Below are 20,818 nucleotides of genomic sequence, written 5' to 3'. Positions count from 1 at the left end.
AAAATGGCACCCGGCGTGATAAAGGGAGGGGTGATGGCATGCAGGCAATTGACATCCCACCCGCCATCAAAATGGCGTGTTTCCCGAAATGCATGATTAATGAGGCAGGATTGGGACAATACAGTGTGAGAAGCCACCATTGCAGCCAGTAGGCAAAATGTTCTTCCCGCCCACTACCGTACTTAGTGCACATCTGGGATGATTCCGCCCATAGTGGTGGGCAGGTTTTGCAGTGTGTTTCCTGCTGGGCGGCATGACAGGAAATCACGCCCGATTTACCTGCATGAATGGGGTCGAAGGTGGGGGTGCCATATTTAAATATCATCCGAACACAGACATTATTCTCAGCAGACAAGCTGTATGCAGGAAACTTCTTGATATGGTTCCACTGAAGATAAAATCTGCTCCAAGGTTCAGCAATGTCTCTCTTGAGGCCCTCATCTGTGGAGTCAGCCAGCACCAGGATGTCCCCTACCTGAGGGATAGCTCCAGGAGGCCCACCAGCCTTGCCTCGCTGGCCTGGTTGCAAAGGAGGTCAGCTCATCAGGCACCCACTCATGAAACGCCATCCAGTGCAGGAAGAGGATGAATGGTGTCATCCGCTCCCCCAGGGTAAGTCAACCTTCAGTTTGCTCCAATCTCACACTCTCATAATGGCATAATCCACTCAAAAGGTTACACTGCTGAGGGGTCTCACACAATATTAATGGGGAGACATAACACTGATTGTCTCACAAACACTTTAACATCACCAGCATCTCACCTATCATGCTGCACAAACTCCAATCTCACCCCTTACTGGGCAGGGCTCAACACACACAGCTTCCCAACCTCTCCTCCATCTCTTTTCATCATGCTCCATCAATTTATCTTCATGCAGGTCAAGATCGCCCACAGCCAGAGGTTGATATCCCAGATGGAAGGAGAGGCAGCAGACGTCCAGGAGCTGTCCCGGTTTGAGGATGCTGCTGCCAAGCTGACAGGTGAAGACAAAGATCACCCCTGTGGGGAAGGCAAGATCAGCCTTTCCCAGCAAGCCTGGGAGAATGAGTCCTCCATGAGTTGGTCACATCCTGACATCCACAGTAAATGACATGCAATGTTGTATTCAGCCTGCTCACCTACCTTCTCCTTCTTACAGGCCCTAGCCTGGCCAGGCTGAAATTAAGACCATCTATAAGCCCCAGCCCTCAGGCCACCTCAGAGGAGGATGCTGAGGATGCATCAGATGAAGGAACCATCACTGTGTTCACCTGCACCTTCCACCAGCACAGACACACACCCTAGTGGGTCATGGTTCTAGATTAGGCCCGGGATCACATTCTGGGGAACACCTCACTGACATGACTCCACAGCAGACAGAGGAAGTGACAGCCCAGGTCTCTGGCACTCGGAGGACTGCTGGAGATTAGGCACCCGCTGAGCCTGAGTTAGATGATGAACCTCTGCAAGCAGGTGGCTCTAACATTGTGGAGATGTAACAACAGGGGCAGAACCATCAGGCAGAGTTGTGAGAGGCAATCAACAGAGAAGAGCGAAGGACGGTCGGAGTCCATCGGCGTTCTGTCTGATGTCATGGCTCCGACATGTGAGCATCTCGAGGCCTCCGTGCGAAGGGTTGCGACCACTTTGGAGACCTTGGTCCAACAGGTATTGCCTGATTTGCACTCAGACCTGCACTCCATCACTATAAACATTGGTGGGATCCATCAGTGGCTAAGCGAGAGAGGGCTGAGGCATCTGAACCTTCCTCCAGGTGCCCCTTCTCCTCAGGGAATCAGGCAGGGGCCCTCAGGCATTCATAGGGTGGAGGACCAGCAGCTGGAGACTCTGGGGCCATCCACCCAGGTGACTCTGAGAGTGTCCAGCCAATCCCAATGCCCTCTGTCTGTTACCCCATCACCTCCAGCTGTACAGGCTGAAAAGGGTGCACCTGCTCCACAGCAGGACACTCAAAGCAGGTCAGGACCCTCCAGGTCTCGCCCTCTAGAGGATGCCTGTCAAAGTCATCAAACACAACAGGGCATAGCTGTCAGCAGGCTGTCTCCAGCTCTGTTATGGATGCCAGGGATGCACTTAGACATAGCTGTAAGGTTAGAAAAATTACAAAACTTTGACATCACTTCTGGGTCACAGCTGTTCAATCATTATATGTATCATGCACTTTTGTAAATACATTTGCTGCTCATGAGAATGGTCTCATCATTTGAAAGCATCGTGCATATGCATCCACGTACTTTCTTATTGGGAGGGTGAGCCATGCTCCCGTTCAGTGATTGTTTCCCTTTGTGAGCCTTACATTCATGTGATATGTAGCTGAGTCATGATAGTTACTCGACTCTTGTGTTACGTCAGGGAGATGTGTCAAACATTTTACAGGAAGTGTTTGCAAAGTGCATTAATAACCTCTACTGCTTACAAGGCAACATGGAGTTATAGAGTCATAGAGTTCTACAGCACAGAAAAAGGCCCTTCGGCCCATCGAGTCTGCACTGGTCAAACATGTATTCTAATCCCATTTTCCAGCACTAGGCTCATAGCCTTGTATGCCATGGCATCGCAAGTGCACATCCAAATACTTCTTAAATGTTATGAGGGTTTCTGCCTCTACCACTCTTTCAGACAGTGATTTCCAGATTCCCACCACCCTCTGGGTGAAAAAATTCTTCCTCACATTCCCTCTAAACCTCCTGCTCCTTACCTTAAATCTATGCCCCATGGTTATTGATCTCTCCACCAAGGGGAAAAGTTCCTTGCTGTCTACCCTATCTATGCCCCTCATAATTTTATACAACTCAATCATGACCCCCCTCCATCTCCTCTGCTCCAAGGAAAATAACCCCAGTTTATCCAATCTCTCCTCATAACTCAAATTCTCCAGCCCAGGCAACATCCTGGTAAATCTCCTCTGCACTCTCTCTAGTGCAATCACATCCTTCCTATAATGCAGATTCCAGAACTGCACGCAATACTCTAACTTTGGCCTAACCAGCGTTTTATACAGTTCCAGCATAACCTCCCTGCTCTTATATTCTGTGCCTTGGCTAATAAAGGCAAATATCCCACCTGTCGTCTTAAACATCTTATCTACCTGTTCCTCTACCTTAAGGGACCAATGGACATGTATACCAAGGTCCCTCTGATCCTCAGTACTTCACAGGTTCCTACCATTCATCGTTTATTCCCGTGTTTTGCTTGTCAATAGCCTTGGAGGGTTATCTGTAATTGTTTCTCAGAATGAGATGGCTGTCTTCCTTGGTTATGCAAAGCACAAGATCTGCAGCTATGGTCTCTCCAACCATGTGCGCGTCTCAGTGTCTGCCATAAGTTTCTCATTAAGGTGGCAACGACTGCATCAAGTGCAGATTAGATGCAGTGTTTAAACTGATGCGCCAAATTTCATTTCCCAGGGCTCACAAATGCAGGGTTTTCTGCTGACCTTTCCTGGTGAATCATGAAGGTTGAAGGTGCAAGTCTGAAAGTTGAACTCGCTCTTAATGTTACTGGTTTTAAAGGCCTTTCAATGCACTGGAATGGCACTAAGGACAGAAGGAATGTGACCATGTCCCATTGCCTGCACCGTATTCCTCCTGAAATCTTGTGTCCATCAATATGGATTGGGCATGTCTTCCATGTCGTGCTCCTCCAATGGCATCCTCACGTGGAAGCTGACCTTCGTCTTGCTGCCTTTTCAGGTTCATGCCCTACTAGCTCTTCATTGTCCATGGATATCTCAGCCTCCTCCATTACTCCCTCTGGCAAGGAATCCCCCCTTTGAAACGCCAGAATGTGAAGTATGCAGCAGACCACGATTATGCAGGACACCCTCTGTGGACAGCATTGCAGAGCCCCACCTGAGCGGGGTGCCAATGGTCTGCTCGATGATGGATCTTTTTGACCTATGCACCGCATTGTATTTCTCCTCTGAGGATGACACGTGGGTGTCCTGAACAATTGTTTGTATGTATGAGTCATGGGAACTCCCAGGGTACCTGGCACAAATGTGCATGATGTGCTTCTGATGGTCACACACAAGCTAAACGTTCAGGGAGTGGAACCCTTTCCTGTTAATGAACATCAGGGCTGCTGCCATGGAGCTCTCAAAGCCCCATGTGTGCAGTCGATCACACCCTGCACTCCAAGGAAGCCTGAGATAGTTGCAAACCCCAGAAATCTAGCAGCCTGGCCAGCTTCATTGAGTGTGACATTCACTCAATGATGAGCCTTACTGTGGAGGGCATCTGTCACCTCCTTGATACACTTATGTGCTGAGAATTCTTAGATGCTGCAAAGGGTCCCTGTGGATCCCTGGAACGATCCACAGGCAAAAAGATTGAGCAGGCAGTGACCTTTGGGGGCACTGGCAGGGGATGTCCTCCCAGTCTATGGAGCATTAAGTCCTCCCACAGAATGTGGCACATACGATCCACATCTCATGAAAGTGCAGACATACACAGCATTGTCTTCCGTTCATCTCTGGATAGGAGTCTTCTTCAGTAGACCCTTGTTCGTGTGAGTTACTTCCATGGGGTGGGTCTAACCTCCTTATCCTCTGGATGTTGCTGGGGCTCCCCTGGACCATGGACCTCAGGCCAGGCCTCCTCTCAAAGCTGCGCTAGGCATTGCTAGGCCCTTCCCATCCTCAATTGGATCACTGCCATCACCTCTTCAGAATTGAGCGCAGTTTCCCAGATTCAATCCTCCTTCTCCCTGTAGACTGACAGATGCAATAGATTAATGAATACTGGGCATATATAGTAGACCTCCCACTCACAAACAGAAAGTCAATGTCATGCTCTAGAGCTGCATCCGTGCTACTAGCTTTTTGCTGATACAGCCTTGCAGCTGAGGTGCACACTCACAGATCTAAAGCAACAGATATTGTTAAACCTGCTGAGTTTTTCCAGCATTTTCTGTTCTTGTTACTCACAGATCTATGTGAACAATGCCAAACTTAATACTTGACATCTCTGTCCAAAAGAGGTTGGGAGAGGTTTGGATGCATTCATGAAATGTGCCACCTTACTAAAGTTGGATTCCTGCAATCTCTGATCTTGTATGCTGATTAAGCTCAACTTGCACTTCAGCAATGACTGGATGCCCTTTGGCCCGTTATCTATGCCAATTGGAGAAAACACATTAGAGGCTTTCATTGTTGATCTGGCAGACACGCAGCAGCTGTGCTTCCTTATCAGTTGCCAGCATTCTCCATTCTTACTTTCCCCTCTGTTAATGCTCAAATGGAGCAACTGTATTCTGAAGCCAGTGATGTCTCCAGTCTCTCATTAAAGCACAACAAAAGGCAGTGGCTCCAACGGCACCTTCTCAAGGAAGTCTTTCTCTTTTCTCTCAGCTCTCACCCTATTTCAATGTTGTGACTCTAAGCAGTTTGACAGTGCCCCCTGAAAGGGCCTCTTAGTCCAGCTGTGGGCTCCTCCCACACTGCCTCAGACCCTTCCTGTGCAGATTCTTTTCTAGTTTCAATTTTAACCTGTGCAACAACTTTAGGGTTTCAAGACAGTGGTGCTGCAGTCTTACTATGAGACCAGCTTCAACCTTCTCCCTGTCAGTGTTCGGGTCCCTCCATTCTTCCTGAAATCTTATGATATGCAGCTAGACCTCCATCCAGTTATTCTCCAGGTTCCCCCAATAACCCTGGACCCCATTGTTATTGTGGTGAACATTCCAGCCCTCCCAACTGAACCCATGTGGACTTCACCACTCCCAGTTCATCTTGAGGCTGTGCACAGTTGCATACAAAACAACACGCCCACCCCAGAAGAACTTCGAATGCCCTTTTATTACTTTTTCCCCATTTATAGGCTGCAGATGCCTCCCCTAACAATGACCATTCCATCTGTAGCCCAGTACCAAGCCAGAAAACCCCATCACCAGTGCCAGTAAGACAATGAACACGCCCTGCTCACCAAGTTGTGCCTAATCCCAATTGAGCACACAGGCCTTGCCCGTCCCTGGAGCAGGACTATGACGTGCGTGACATGCATAGCCCTGTAGCATGGCCTGCAAAGCCCCAGGACTGTCTTTGATCTTTCACCCTGACTCTGAGTCCACACATCCCTAGCACTGCCTTTAAACTCTCACCATGGCCTCTTGGCCTCAGACTAGTGACTATGACTACCTTTCAATGAGCTCTCCCGTTTCGTCATGACTGATCACAACATGGTCTCCCTTACCACCCCCCCTTGCATAAATCTCTGTGCAATCCATTCCTCATGTGTAAGCCTTTCCCCTCCCCCCACCTGCATGAGTCTCTGTGCAAGCCATCCCTCTTATGCCACACTAACACAAACCCTTTTCTATTCTAGAGTCTGCGTGCATCCTCTCACATTCATACAGTTCGATTCCCATACACCCCCTTCTGTTTCTGTGTTCTAGTCTTCCATGTGGGGCTCTAGCTTCCCCCCCTTGGTTTCCCCTTTGCCTGCCACCCCTCCCCTCCAACCCCACCATACCCCATTGTCCCCCACATCTCTGTCATCCTTCCCGACACCCTCATCGCAATGCTGGTCTTTGTTTTAGAGTACAACCCTGAGTGGTGTCCTCCCAGAATTAGGAGGCACCCACCGTAAGCAGACCAACCCAAACCCCCAACATTGTGGTGTCACACTGGCATTGCTGAGAAACTAGAGCAGCACTATTGCGGGTAGGCTTTGAATGTTACACTCACCTCGAAATCATAAGTGAAGTGAAGGCAGCCAGCTGCATGCCATTTATATCCAATCGTGATTTGGACCAGTCTAATTTCTCACTGGCGTGGCACATAATTGGGAGGGGGAATAGCGAGTAGCATTTTTAATGAGTATTCATAACATGATAATGCATGCAAATGATGTTCCCAACATGGATCAGTGGGAAACTCAACCCACCACCAGCTTGCCATAAAAGTGGTGAGGGGAAAATTCCAAATGTATTCCCTGCCAGCAATATTCTGACTTTTGGCTTCTCTCCGAATATTCTCCTCCTGCCCACCATGAAACCTGCTACTGACAGGACCAGAAAATTCCACCCCTAGTCTATGATTGAAATATGTCACTTTCAAACTTAATGTAAAATTCTATCATATTATGGTCATTCTTTCTTAAAGGCTCCTTTACAACAAGATTATTATTTAGCCGTTTTTCATTGCATAATACTAGATCTAAAATAACCTGTTCCCTAATTGGTTCCTCAACATGCTGCTCAAGAAAATCATCTTGCATACAATCCAAGAATTTGTCATCCACAACATTAGTACTAATTAGGTTTACCCAGTCTATATATAGATTGAAATCCCTCATGATTATTGTATTACCCTTGTTGCAAACACCTCTAATTTCTGATTCATACTGTGATTTACATTACCACCATCTTTAGAACTAAAGTCATCTCTCACTTCAGTACAAATGCTCTCTTTAATTAACAGAGCTACCCTGCTACTTTTTCCCAGCTTCCTGTCATTCCTGAATGTCACATACCCTTGGATATTCAGGTCCTAGCTTTGGTTCCTTGTAGCAACATCTTTGTAATGGCTATCAGGCCATATATATGAATTTCTATGTGAGCTGACAATTTATCTGTTTTATTGCAAATGCTGCAGGCATTCAGGTACCGGGCCCTTAATGTAGATGTTTTGCTGTTTTTGTAAACTCTGGCCCTATCTGCTCTTAAGTTTGCAATCACTGTCCTTTCCTGCCATACTCTGATTATTATTACCTTCATTGCTACCATGATCTATTGTCTTGTCATTTCCCTTTAATTTACTCAATGTTCCCCTACACGATCCCTACCCCCTTCTAGTTAGTTTAAAGTCCTCTCTAATTCCCTAGTTGTATGGCTCACTAGAACACTGACCCCAGTACAGTCCAAGTGTAGACTCTCCCAACCGTACAGCTCCCATTTTCCCCAGTCCTGGTGCCAGAGCCCCATGAAACCCATTTCTCCCACACCAATCTCTGAGCCACGCATTCAACTCTTTTTATTTACCCTGCGCCAATTTGCACATGGCTCAGGTAATAATCAAGAGATAATTACCTTTGAGGTCCAGGTTTTAAATTAGTATCTAGCTCCTCACAGTCTCCATGCAGAACCTCTTTCCTAGTCTTACCTATGTCGTTGGTACCTAGATTGACCAGGACCACTGGATCCTCCCCATCCCACTGCAAGTTGATCTCCAGCCCTGAACAGATATCCCAAACCCTGGCATCTGGCAGGCAACTAGCCATCTGGACCCATGCTCTCGACTGCAGAGAACAGTATAATACTGACTATACCAGCATATGTAAGTAGAAACAAAGAATGAGGTGCATAAAGTGAGAGTGTTGGGCAGTACTAGAGAAGGATATGAGCAATGCAAAGACAGGATTACAATGCATGTGCATAAATGCACAAAGTGTGGTGAAGAAGGTTGTTGAGCTAGAAACACAAATAGTAGTGTGGGAATAGGATCTAGTGGCAATAACAGAAACCTGGCTTTAAAATGATAAGGACTGGGAGCTTAATATACAAGGATATAAAGTGTTCAGTAAAGATAGAGAAGGAAAAAGGGAGGTGGGTTAGCAGTACGGATTAAGGAAATCATCAGGTTGTTGGAAAGGGGAGAGGTCCTTGATGGGGAAGGACAGGGTCCATTTGGTTAGAGATGAGAAGCAAAAAAGGTAAGATTATGCTACTTGGACTTCTATAGGCTCCAAATAATGAGAAAGATAGTGGAACAAATCTGCAGCAAATCATAAAGATGTGCAAGAACTATAAAGTTGGGGGACTTAAATTACCCAAATATAAAAGAACAAAGAACAAAGAAAAATTCAGCACAGAAACAGGCCCTTTGGCCCTCCAAGCATGCGCCGATCATATTGCCTGTCAAACTAAAACAGTTTGCACTTCTGGGGTCTGTATCCCTCTATTCCCATCCTATTCATGTATTTGTCAAGCTGCCTCTTAAACATCACTATCGTACCTGCTTCCACCACCTCCTCTGGCAGCGAATTCCAGACACTCACTACCCTCTGCGTAAAAAACTTGCCCCGCACATCTCCTCTAAAGTTTTCTCCTCTCACCTTAAATCTATGTCCCCTAGTAATTGACTCTACTCTGTCTATGCCACTCATAATTTTGTAAACTTCTATCAAGTTGCCCCTCAATCTCTGTCGCTCCAGTGAGAACAATCCAAGTTTCTCCAACCTCTCCTCATAGCTACTAACCTCCAGACCAGGCAGCATCCTGGTAAACCTCCTTTGCACCCTCTCCAATGCCTCCATATCCTTCTGATAATGTGGCGACCAGAATTGCACGCAATATTCCAAGTGTGGCCTAATCAAGGTTAGCATGACTTCCCAGCTTTCATACTCAAAACCCCTGCCGATGAAGGCAAGCATGCCATATGCCTTCCTGACTACCTTATCCACCTGCGTTGCCACTTTCAGTGACCTGTGGACCTGTACACCCAGATCCCTCTGCCCGTCGATTCACTTAAGGGTTCTGCCATTTACTGTATAATTCCTACCTGAATTAGACCTTCCAAAATGCATTACCTTGCATTTGTCCGGATTAAACTCCATCTGCCATTTCTCCGTCCAAGTCTCCAACCGATCTATATCCCGATGTATCCTTTGACAATCCTCTTCACTATCTGCAGCTCCTCCAACCTTGGTGTCATCTGCAAACTTACTAATCAGCCCAGTTACATTTTCCTCCAAATCATTTATGTATACCACAAGCAGCAAAGGTCTCAGCACTGATCCCTGCGGAATACCACTAGTCACAGCTCTCCATTCAGAAAAGCACCCTTCCACTGCCAGCCTCTGTCTTCTATGACCAAGCCAATTCTGTATCCATCTTGCCAGCTCACCCCTGATCCCATGCGACTTTACCTTCTGTACCAGTCTGCCATGAGGGACCTTGTCAAAGGCCTTACTGAAATCCATGTAGATAACATCCACTGCCCTTCCATCGTCGATCATCTTTGTCACTTCCTCGAAAAACTCGATCAAGTTAGAGACACGACCTCCCCTTCACAAAACCATGCTGCCTCTCACTAATACGCCCATTTGCTTCCAAATGGTAGTAAATTCTGTCACGAAGAATCTTCTCCAATAATTTCCCTATCACTGACATAAGGCTCACCGGACTGTAATTTCCTGGATTATCCCTGCCACCCTTCTTAAACAATGGAACAACATTGGCCATTCTCCAGTGCTCTGGGACCTCACCCGTAGCCAATGAGGATACAAATATTTCTGTCAAGGCCCCAGCAATCTCCTCCTTTGCCTCCCTCAGTACTCTGGGGTAGATCCCATCTGGCCCTGGGGACTTATCCACCTTAATATTCTTCAAGACGCCTAACACCTCCTCTTTTTTGATCTCAACATGATCCAGGCCAACTACACACTCTTACCTAGACAAATCGACTGCTAAGTCCTTCTCTTTGGTGAATACTGATGAGAAGTATTCATTTAGTATCTCTCCCATTTCTTCTGGCTCCACACACAAATTCCCACCTCTGTCCCTGAGTAGGCCTACCCTTTCCCTGGCTACCCTCTTGCTTTTTACATATGTATAAAAGGCCTTGGGATTTTCTTTAATCCTGGTTGCCAGTGACTTTTCGAGACCCCTTTTAGCCCTCCTGACTCCATGCTTAAGTTTCTTCCTACTTTCTTTATATTCTCCACGGGCTTCATCTGTTCTCAGCCTTCTAGCCCTTATGAATGCTTCCCTTTTCTTTTTGACTAATCTCACAATATCCTTCATTATCCAAAGTTCCTGAAACTTGCCATACTTATCCTTCATCATAACAGGAACATGCCGGTCCTGAATTCTTATCAACTGACAATCAATCAATCGATTGTGATAATGTTAAGAGTAAATAATATGGTGGGGGTGAGAATTTCTGATATGTATTCAGGAAAACTTCCTTGATCAATATATTCTGGGCCTAACCAGAAAGAAGGCATTGCTGGACCTGGTACTGGGAAATGAGCTTGGGGCTAGTGGACCAATTGTCTGTAGGGGAACATTTGATTAAGAGTGATCATTGTAACATAAGATTTAGATTAGTAATGGAGAAGAGGAAGGAACAATCTAATATAGCTAACTTCTAACTCGGTATTGGTCTAACTTCAATGTGATGAGAAGGTGTTTAGCCAGGGCAAAATGGAACCAAAAACTGACAAGAAAAAGTATAAAGTATAAGTGATCTTTAAGGCAGAGATGCTTCAGGTACAGGTGGGTATATTCTAAGAAAGATGAAAGGTAAGGGAACCAAAAACAGGGAGATTATGATGAAACAAAATAGGAGGATGTAAAATGCATGTCGGGTGAACTTTTCAAGTGGGAACCAGGGCCAGAATTTTACGCTCCACTCACCCCCGCCCTTGCTGGTTCTGAAGCAGGCAGGGAACTTGAAATTGGATGGACAGGATTCCCTTCGGGTTCCTGCCTGCCCAGGCCTGGTAGCGATTTTACAATGCGGCAGGCAAGGCCTCAGATAGGAAGCCCATCCTTGCCCCAATTAAGGCCCTTAAGTGGCCACTTAATGGCCATGAGGGCCTTTTCCCATCCAGCCTCACTTGTTAAGCTGGCGGGCGGATGGCAGCTTAAGTGGGTGGAGAGGCGGAGGGAAAGGCTGGAAATAAACTGAGTTTGATCTCAGACAGGAAGTGGGAGGATAAGGGGGAACGCCTCCATCAGAAGGCTCCTTCTGACTGGGGGAGCCCTTCCATTAAGGCACAGTGACCTCCAACCCTCCCTCCCTCTTCGGCTTATCCCCCCCACCCACTCCCTTGCAACCCCCCAGATGTTGTTTACCCTCCCCGCCCTGGGACCCGTGCAAGTTACCTGTCCTCCGGGTCCCAGGACTTAGTTCCAGGCAGCTCCTTGCAGTACCTCTTTCCAGCCACTTCACCGGTGTTAATGGAGGGACTGGAGAGCTGCCGGCCAATCAGATTGCCCAGCAGCTCTCCAAGGCGGGACTTCCTGCCGTGTGAGGAGCAGAAGTCCTGCCATATGCCAGTCAATGCTCACTAGAGCGTAAATGGCATCAGGGCTGATGGAGTCGACGGGGATGTGTTTCCGCCATCCTGAAAATTCAGGCCCAGGTCAAAAAAATAGGTTGAGAAGGGAGGTGAAGAGAAAATAAGACTGGCAAAGAGAAAGTGTGAGAATAGAATGACAGCCAACATTAAAGGGAACCCAACAATCTTGGGATTTTCTTTAATCCTGGTTGCCAGTGACTTTTCGAGACCCCTTTTAGCCCTCCTGACTCCTTGCTTAAGTTTCTTCCTACCTTCTTTATATTCTCCACGGACTTCATCTGTTCTCAGCCTTCTAGCCCTTATGAATGCTTCCCTTTTCTTTTTGACTAATCTCACAATATCCTTCATTATCCAAAGTTCCTGAAACTTGCCATACTTATCCTTCATCATAACAGGAACATGCCAGTCCTGAATTCTTATCAACTGACAATCAATCAATCGATTGTGATAATGTTAGAGTAAATAATACGGTGGGGGTGAGAATTTCTGATATGTATTCAGGAAAACTTCCTTGATCAATATATTCTGGGCCTAACCAGAAAGAAGGCATTGCTGGACCTGGTACTGGAAAATGAGCTTGGGGCTAGTGGACCAATTGTCTGTGGGGGAACACCAGCCTGTAAATAAGCATGTAGTAAGAGATGGAGCTGCTCCCAGCAGGGACAAGGTGAGTGATACATGCTTAGAGGCTCAGGGTAAGGCTAGAATACTTAATTAATTTTTGTATCGTTGTTCACTAAGGAAAAGGAATCTGATGAAATATCGGTATGGATAGTGTGAAGATTGAAACGGAGGTGAGGTACTGGAAAGGCTGTCTGTGCCTAGGATAGGCTTGCATCCTAGGTTGCAAAAGGAAGTTGTGATGGAGATAGTAGAAGAGCTTGCCTTAATCTTTCAACTTCCCTGGATATGGGGGATGTGCCAGAAGATTGGAGACTGGCAAATGCGACACCCTCATGTAAGAAAGGGTGCAAAGAGAGTTCTAGCACCTACGGGCCAGTTTGTTTAACATCAGTGTTGGGCAAGGTTTTTGTATCCACAATCAGGGAAAAAAATCAATTGGCACTTGGAGAAGTTTGAGTTATTTAAGGAGTGCTAGCACTGATTTGTAAAAGGCAGGTGATGCTTGTCTAATCTAATTGAATTTTTTGATGAAGTAATTGAGAAGGCTGATGAAGGGAATGCGGTGGATATTACCTATATGGATTTTAAGAAAGTGTTTGACGAGGTACCAAATAAAAGGCTGGTTAACAAAATTGAGGTTTATGGTATAGGAAGGCCAGTAACCAGTTAGAGTTTAAAAATGGCTTAAGGACAGAAAGCAGTGAGTTGTAGTAGATGGTTGTTTTTCAGATTTTTCAGAGTTGTAGACAGTGGTGCTCCTGAAGGGCCAATGTAAGGACAACAGCTTTTTTTTGCTATATATAAATGACTTGGATCTTGGAACACAGTAAAATTTCAAAATTTGCTGATGATAGCCAGCTTGGAGGAGTGGAAAACAGTGAAGATGCTATGAATCACCTGTAATAGGGCATAGATAGGCTGGTAGAATTGACAGACAAGCGACAAAAGGAATTTAATACAGAGAAGTGTGAGGTAATGCATTCTGGTGAAAGATAAAAGGAGAGGCAATATTGACATAATGGCACCGTCCTAAAGAACATACAGGAAACGAAGGACCAGTGGTACATGTGCATCAATCTTTGAAGGTGGTAGGACTTTTTGAGAGAGTGGTTAGCAAAGCAGATGAGATCTTGGGCTTCATAAATAGGCATTGAGTACAAAAGCAGGGAAATTATGCTGAACGTTGATAAGTCTTTGGCTCGGCCCCAACTAGAGTTACGTTTTTCAGTTCTGGTCACCACACTTTAGGAAAGATGTGAAAATCCATGAGAAGGTGCAGGGGAGATTGGCCAAAATGGAATGGGGGTCGGTGGGGTGGGGTGGGGGGGTGGGGGTTAACTACACTGTTATGTTGGAAAGGCTTGGGTTGTTCTCCTTAGAACAAGGAGATTGAGGGGAGATTTGATAGAGTTGAACAAGATTATGACTGGCTTAGATAAGGTGGAAGAGAAAAAATCCTTCCATTAGCTGATGGTACAAACATTGGGGGCACAGATTTAAGATTTTGGCAAGAGATGCAGGAGGTTGTAAGGAAGAACTTTTGTTATGCAGCAAGTGGTAATGACCTGGAACTTGCTGCCTATGAGGATGGTAGAAGCAGAAACAATCAATAATCTCAAAAGAAAATTGGATGGGCACTTGAAGGAAATAAGCTTGCAGGGCTGTGGAGATCGGGTGCAGGAACAGGACTGACAGGGTTGCTCCATGGGAGGCAGCATGGATTGATGGGCTGAATGGCCTCCCTCTGCCAAAAATGGCCAGGAACAATAAGATAGATTTTATAGTAATATTATTGCAGATAAAATGTGAAAAACATTTAAATTCAACGATGTAGTGAAAATAGACTCCGTTGCATTTATATTTGGCCAAGTGTACCACACATGATGCCAGAGGCTCTGGAATGAATTACACACATGGCACTCAAGTAGCACAGAGATCTAAACTTAAGTTATAAAGATAGATCAATTCAATAAATATCACATAGGATGGAATTTTATGGCCCCATCTCAGCGGGAACAAGGCTGTAAAATGTACAGAGCCATTCTCTACTCCATTGACTTCAGCGGGACCGGAATCTCCCACTGACGTAAAATTAAGGCCATATTCTTTACGCTGGTTTCCTGATGCACAGGGAATGAGTTGTGTGTGTGGTTGAGATGTCCATGGAGTCAGCAGTTCTTAAAGAACTGCTGCTCAAAGTTAAAGCAGTGTTGAACAGTGTGAAAAGCTTATCATTTGTACTTGAAGATGGAAGCAAGGTACACCAGGAGCAGGGACCATTTGATAATGCTGCTCTGTCGATAACAGGCTGGGAATTTTTAGTACTGGGGTTGAGAATTTCCAGGGCTATGGGAAGAGGCAGGAGAGTGGCACAAAGTGAATTGCTCCTTCAGAGGGCCAGCACAGACTGGATGGGCCAAATGGCCTCTGTAGTAATCTGATATGTAACACAACTTTAAGACAAGTATTGTAATGTAAGGTCACATGATCTTAATATCCAATAGCAGAGTAGTGCAGGCTACCTCTCTGTGGGACAGTCTTGAGTTAGTCACTGATGAGTGAAGACAGTTTTATGTTGTGAGCACAGAAGTGCAGCTGCTGAGTTTAGTTGGTAAATAAACAGCATGTGTTCATTCTAACAATGATCTCTCGATGTTCTCTGTCTCTATACCAACTCGGTCAACTCGAAACAAGCGTGCAACCTGGATCCTTTAGCCCCTACAATCCAAGGGCACTGGATCCAACAAACTGACGACGAGAGTAAAAACATGAAAAACCACGGAAAAAACAAGGTAAAAAGCGAGAGAAAAATGGTAGTTGTAAGTAAAAGAAAATTTCTTTCTGAGTGTCAAAGTAATCCCCTCAGAGCATGCCGCAATTTAGAAGAATGGAGCCTTTCCATCCAACCTCAGACGACTGGTTTCACTATGTTGAACACCTCGCGTTCTTCTTCCAGGCAAAAGACATTGCAGGGGAGGAAGAGAGGCGTGCAATCCTTCTGTCCATGCATGGGAGTAAGACATATGGACTAATTCAGAATCTGTTGGTGCCCAGTGCCCCAAACTTGATGACTTAATGAACCATGTAAAGAATCATTACCGCCCATCATCGGTGATGATGCCATGGTTTAAATTTAACTCAAGAAATAGAGCTACAGGGGAGACAGTTGCTTGTTTTGTAGCAAGTCTGAAGCAATTAACTGAATATTGTGAGTTTGGTACCTCTATTAATGATATGCTTAGAGATCATTTGGTGTGCTTATAAACAAAAACGCAATTCCGAAGAGATTGTTGGCTGAAACAAATCTAGATTTTCAGAAGGCATTGGAAATCTCTCTTGCAATGGAAAGTGTGGTGCGAGCCTCAAAAGCCGTTCAAGGGGTGCAAAATGGCACCGTCCTCCATGTTGGGTGGGGAGCTTCAACGAAAAAGAGCGCGAAAGTACAGAGCTTTGTTCTGAAGCAGGAAGCAGCCACCGCTTGCAAACAAATTAAAAGGGAAAACTTTGCAGCAAAAACATGGCATTATAGTAACAGAGGTGGAAGTTGACAGCCCTGTAATAAAACACAGTTTAAAAAGATTGAGACATTGTAAAGATAGAATCAGGTAGACTTTCAGAAAAAATAAAAACTCAATGAGATAAACAGTGTTGAAAAGCCTGAAGAAATAGATGCTGATATCTATTCGCTGTATGATTTAAAGGTAGGAAGAACAAAGCCTATCTATGTTACCATGAGAGTGAATGAGAAGCTTCTCAGAATGGAGGTGGATACCGGAACAACCACTACAGTGATTGGTGAGCATATGTTTAAATACCTGAAGCATAGAGAACATAAGCTGAATTTAGAAGAAACTGATGAAAAATTAAAAGCCCACACAGGAGAAGACATTCAAGTCAAGGGCATATGTAAAGTCACAGTAAATTGTGAAGGTCAAACAGTAAGACTATCCTTGATGGTAGTAGCAGGCGAGAGACCCAGTCTCCTCAGACGAAACTGTCTGAAAGAAATTAAAGTGGAAGGGACTGAAATCTTCCAACTGAGAACTAATGGGCTATCAGAGCTATTACAAAAATATGCCTCAGTTTTCAAGAATTTGGAAAAATTGAAGGGCTACAAGTAAAAATTCATGTAGATCCAGAGGCAACAACAAGATTCACGAAGACAAGAGTGGTACCTTATGCAATGCGGGATAAGGTAGATGCCGAACTGGACAGATTATAAAAACTGGGAGTGATACAACCAGTACAATATGGTGACATTGGGCTGCATTTTCAAATGCCATGGAGGGCATTCAGGTGGGTGCACATTGAAAAACACATTCCTGGAGAGTGTTTCAAGGATCCCGATACTTCTGGGAAGTGATGTGATTTTCAAAGACAGGAGCCAGGAACCCACACCTCCAATTAATTGCTTGTTGAGCTCATTGATGAGCTCATTAACAGGCCTCAGAGAAGTGGATGAGCGTGTTGGACTTCTAACCGATGTTAGAAAAGAAATTCAATCAGGAGGCAAGTGGAACACTTAGTGTCTGGGACACATCAGGGTGCAACTGTCGTGAACACAGAGGGCAGCCACCAGGCCTAATGAGTATACTGGTGAACATACTTAACAAGCGGAGAATAATCAACCATGGCACAGAGTTCTTGTTGCAGGTACTGAGAGGCTTCTATTTGTGAACAGTGAGTGATGGGACACACGAAGGGATGTGAGGCTGCTGGCATCACTTGGGCAGCAGAGATTGGCAGAGGAAGCCCTGGTGAACAAACAACCAACAGTTGAGGGAGTTGAAATGGGAGCAGGCTACTCTGACATTGGTCAGAGAAATGAGGAGGACCCTCAGCAGAGACTGTCTCCCAGTCAGAAGGAGGCCAGGGGAGGACAGCGAGGGGCTTCATGGGAAAAAAGGTGCTTCCTAAGAGTTGGCTACCTGCAGATGACAGAGCAGCAGTACCATAGGAGACTGTGTCTATCCAGGCAGATGGCCTCTGGTCGACAATGATCTGACGCCTCAATGACTTGCAGCCATCAAGGTCTCATGGTACAGAATTTTTAGGCTTTAAGGTCATTCCAGTGATCAGCTGTGGAGGTGGCTAGAATTTTGCAGTCGACAGCTCACCATAACATTGGGCAGCTCATGGTGCAGGCACAGAGGTTAATGGGGTTTGTTGCCATCGGTGGGTTTCCTCAGGTCCAAGGGTAGTCATCCACCTATGTAATCATCAAGGCACTGAGAAATCAGCCAACCAGATTCCTGAATAAAAAAGGAATGTACATATTGAACGTGTAGCTGCTCTGTGACCATGAGAAAGACAGCATTCAGGTCCTTGCCCCATTCCCTGACAGCTGTCATGATTCATTCATCCTTTGAAAGTCCCAGGTGCTACACCTCTTCAGGGCAACATCAAGGCTCCATGGTTGGCTGCTGTTTGAATAAATACCGTTGAAATTTGTAGCTTGCCATACTCATCTGACCTCTGAGCCATGATATGTAAATAAAGGTTTTAGGGCAGTAGATATTTTACACACCACTTGGAATACAGTGTCAGAAGTGGGCAGCCGGGATTGAGTAGATTTTGGTAACTCTTAAGAGAGCCGGCAGATGTAAAAACAGCAGAGAATAATTAAAACTTCAATCTGCAACTTTGTAGAAGACATCAACTTCTAATTTTCCACTACCTGCTCCTGTGGGCATGAAGGGAGACTTGAGAAGGAATTGGCAATTCTTCCAGTCTTGATGGAAAAATTATGAAATTGTCACAGAGTTAAACAAGAAACCAGGACAACTAAGAGTAGAAATTCTGTCATTAGTGGTGGAGAAAGAAGTTAAGGAGCAGAAAAGCAAGATATGTGAAATTTTGGAGACTTTGAACCTGTGCTTTGAACTTGTGATTAACACTGGAGCTCCAGGAGAGAGGGACAATATTGATCAGTATATGACTGCACTGAGACATCTACCTGAATTGTGCATGTTTGAAGGATGATCTCATCAGAGACAGAATTGTTTTAGGAACAAGAGATCATGCCTTCAGAGCACATATGCTGAAAGAAGAGAAACTTACTCTTAAGAAAGCTATTGATATGTACAGAAGAACTGAGGTGGCTTATCATCAGCTGACAAGTGTTGATGGGAGAGCTGACAAGGCTTTGCACCATGCTGAGAGGCAGTTCAAGCCTTCTAAGCACAAATGAATGAAGACAAGAGTCAATTTACAGAAGGGCCAGCAGAAAGGTCAAGGCCAGAGTACTGGATGTAAACACTGTGGAGGGCACGGCATAAAGAAAAGGAAGTTTGTCCAGCATTGGGAAAGTAGCAGTCTAACTGCAAGAAGCTGAACAACTTTCCACACAACACAAGTGTTTTGCTGGAAAGAAGAAAAGCAAGCCTTTAAAGATGGTTGCTGGAGAGATGTCAGACGATGATTCTGATGAATCACTCTATACCCTAAAATATGTCTAAGTAAAAAAACGGTTTGTTACTGTTGGAATGATGACTGCAGAAATAGAGCATCAAAGTGAATGTGAAGTGCTAGACACTAGTGCTATATGCATTATCACGAGCCTCGTAGGCTTGTGTGAAGTTGCTCAAGATAGTGATCTGAAAATGAAGCTGTTGAAGGTAAGGTTGAGACAATGATGGAACGATGCTCACCTCAAGAGGGCAAATCTAACTGACAATCCAATACAATGGAACATGGCTTGTAGACAATCAACAAGCAGCTGATTAGAGATCAGATGCACTACATTTAGCCTCCTATTAAATATATCTATATATAGTATTGTCTTCAAATAAAAAAATCACAATATTGTTCCACCAATCTTTATGCCTGATTGGTATATTTATATCAAAAAATAACATAACATGGTGGCAGTGTCACAGCACATTTTTTGAAAACTTGACTGAGTAGAATACAAGCCTCAACCCATTCACAGACAATAGGAAAAAAGAGCAGGCAGCAGGTTCTGTTAAGATTGTGCAAATCATGGAGAGTTTAAGTAGTAAAAGTCTATCTGCTGCAAAATTTAAGTAGGAACATAATTCAAATGGCAGAGTCTGGAGGGTCTCATTTTAAGCAGAACTCACAGACAGGGGAATTCATTGCTGTTGAAGCCAATTCTGCAAACTGAGCTGAAAAGTGAAAATGTGTCCACTAATAGCACCTAACAGAGAAAAGAAGGTTATAAAAAAACTTTTTAAAATTTTTTTTAATTCATTCACAGGATGTGGGCTTCGCTGGCTGGGCCAGCATTTATTGCCCATCCCTATTTGCCCATGAGAAGGTGGAGGTGAGCTGTCTTCTTGAACTGCTGCGGTGCCACCATTGCAGTTAAGCAATAACCTATGACCAGCTAAGGCAATGGCCACTAACTGCAACTCAGAGCTAAATTAACTCCAAGAGTGTTGGGAGAAACTCACATTGCTGTCAAAAGTTCAGATAGCATTAAAAATCTTGCAAAAATCTAAAAGATGACCACAAAATTTTGAACAGTCAATTTGAAGGCAACTGATCTCCTATCTGAGTTTACCTTGTTCTAGCAACACGTCGAGCTGTGTTTTCTGGGCCTCAATATTCTTGAACCAGATACACAAGCCATTGAAATTAAAATTGTTGTAGATAATGAAGGCCTCCACTGACTGAACACATTAAGTCCAGAAAGAATATGGTCAAATATAAGTGAAGCTCAGCTTCAGAATACACCATCTGGAATTCATGTCCTGTATGGAGGCATGTAGCACCAGAGGACATTGGAAGCACCAATGCAGAATGCAAAGTCCAAACAAGTGGTTCAACATCATGAGAAGCCACAAAGAGAAGCCAGACAGGTCCAGCATTCTAAACAACCAAGCCGTTTGCTAGCAGCTATTACCAAACAGCATAAAGACAAGATCCATGAAGTGTCTAGCCAAACTACATGGTCAGATGATGAGGATGACCAGATCACAGACACACAAAGTGAGCAGACATTCAGCAGGGTGGATATCAAAGAAGGTATTGGCACAGTGGCACCAACAGAAACTTTTGCCACTGCCCATATTAAATGCCCACAAATGCAGGATCAGCAGAACCTTTATGCAAAACTGAATACTAGTGCAAGTGCAAACATCCATCCACTTTGTACACTGAAACGTATATACTCACAGAAATGGCAAGCGATGATCCAATCA

Source organism: Carcharodon carcharias, chromosome 1, assembly GCF_017639515.1.
Source record: "Carcharodon carcharias isolate sCarCar2 chromosome 1, sCarCar2.pri, whole genome shotgun sequence".
Taxonomy (NCBI): Eukaryota; Metazoa; Chordata; class Chondrichthyes; order Lamniformes; family Lamnidae; genus Carcharodon; species Carcharodon carcharias.
Note: the sequence above shows the minus strand (reverse complement) of the source record.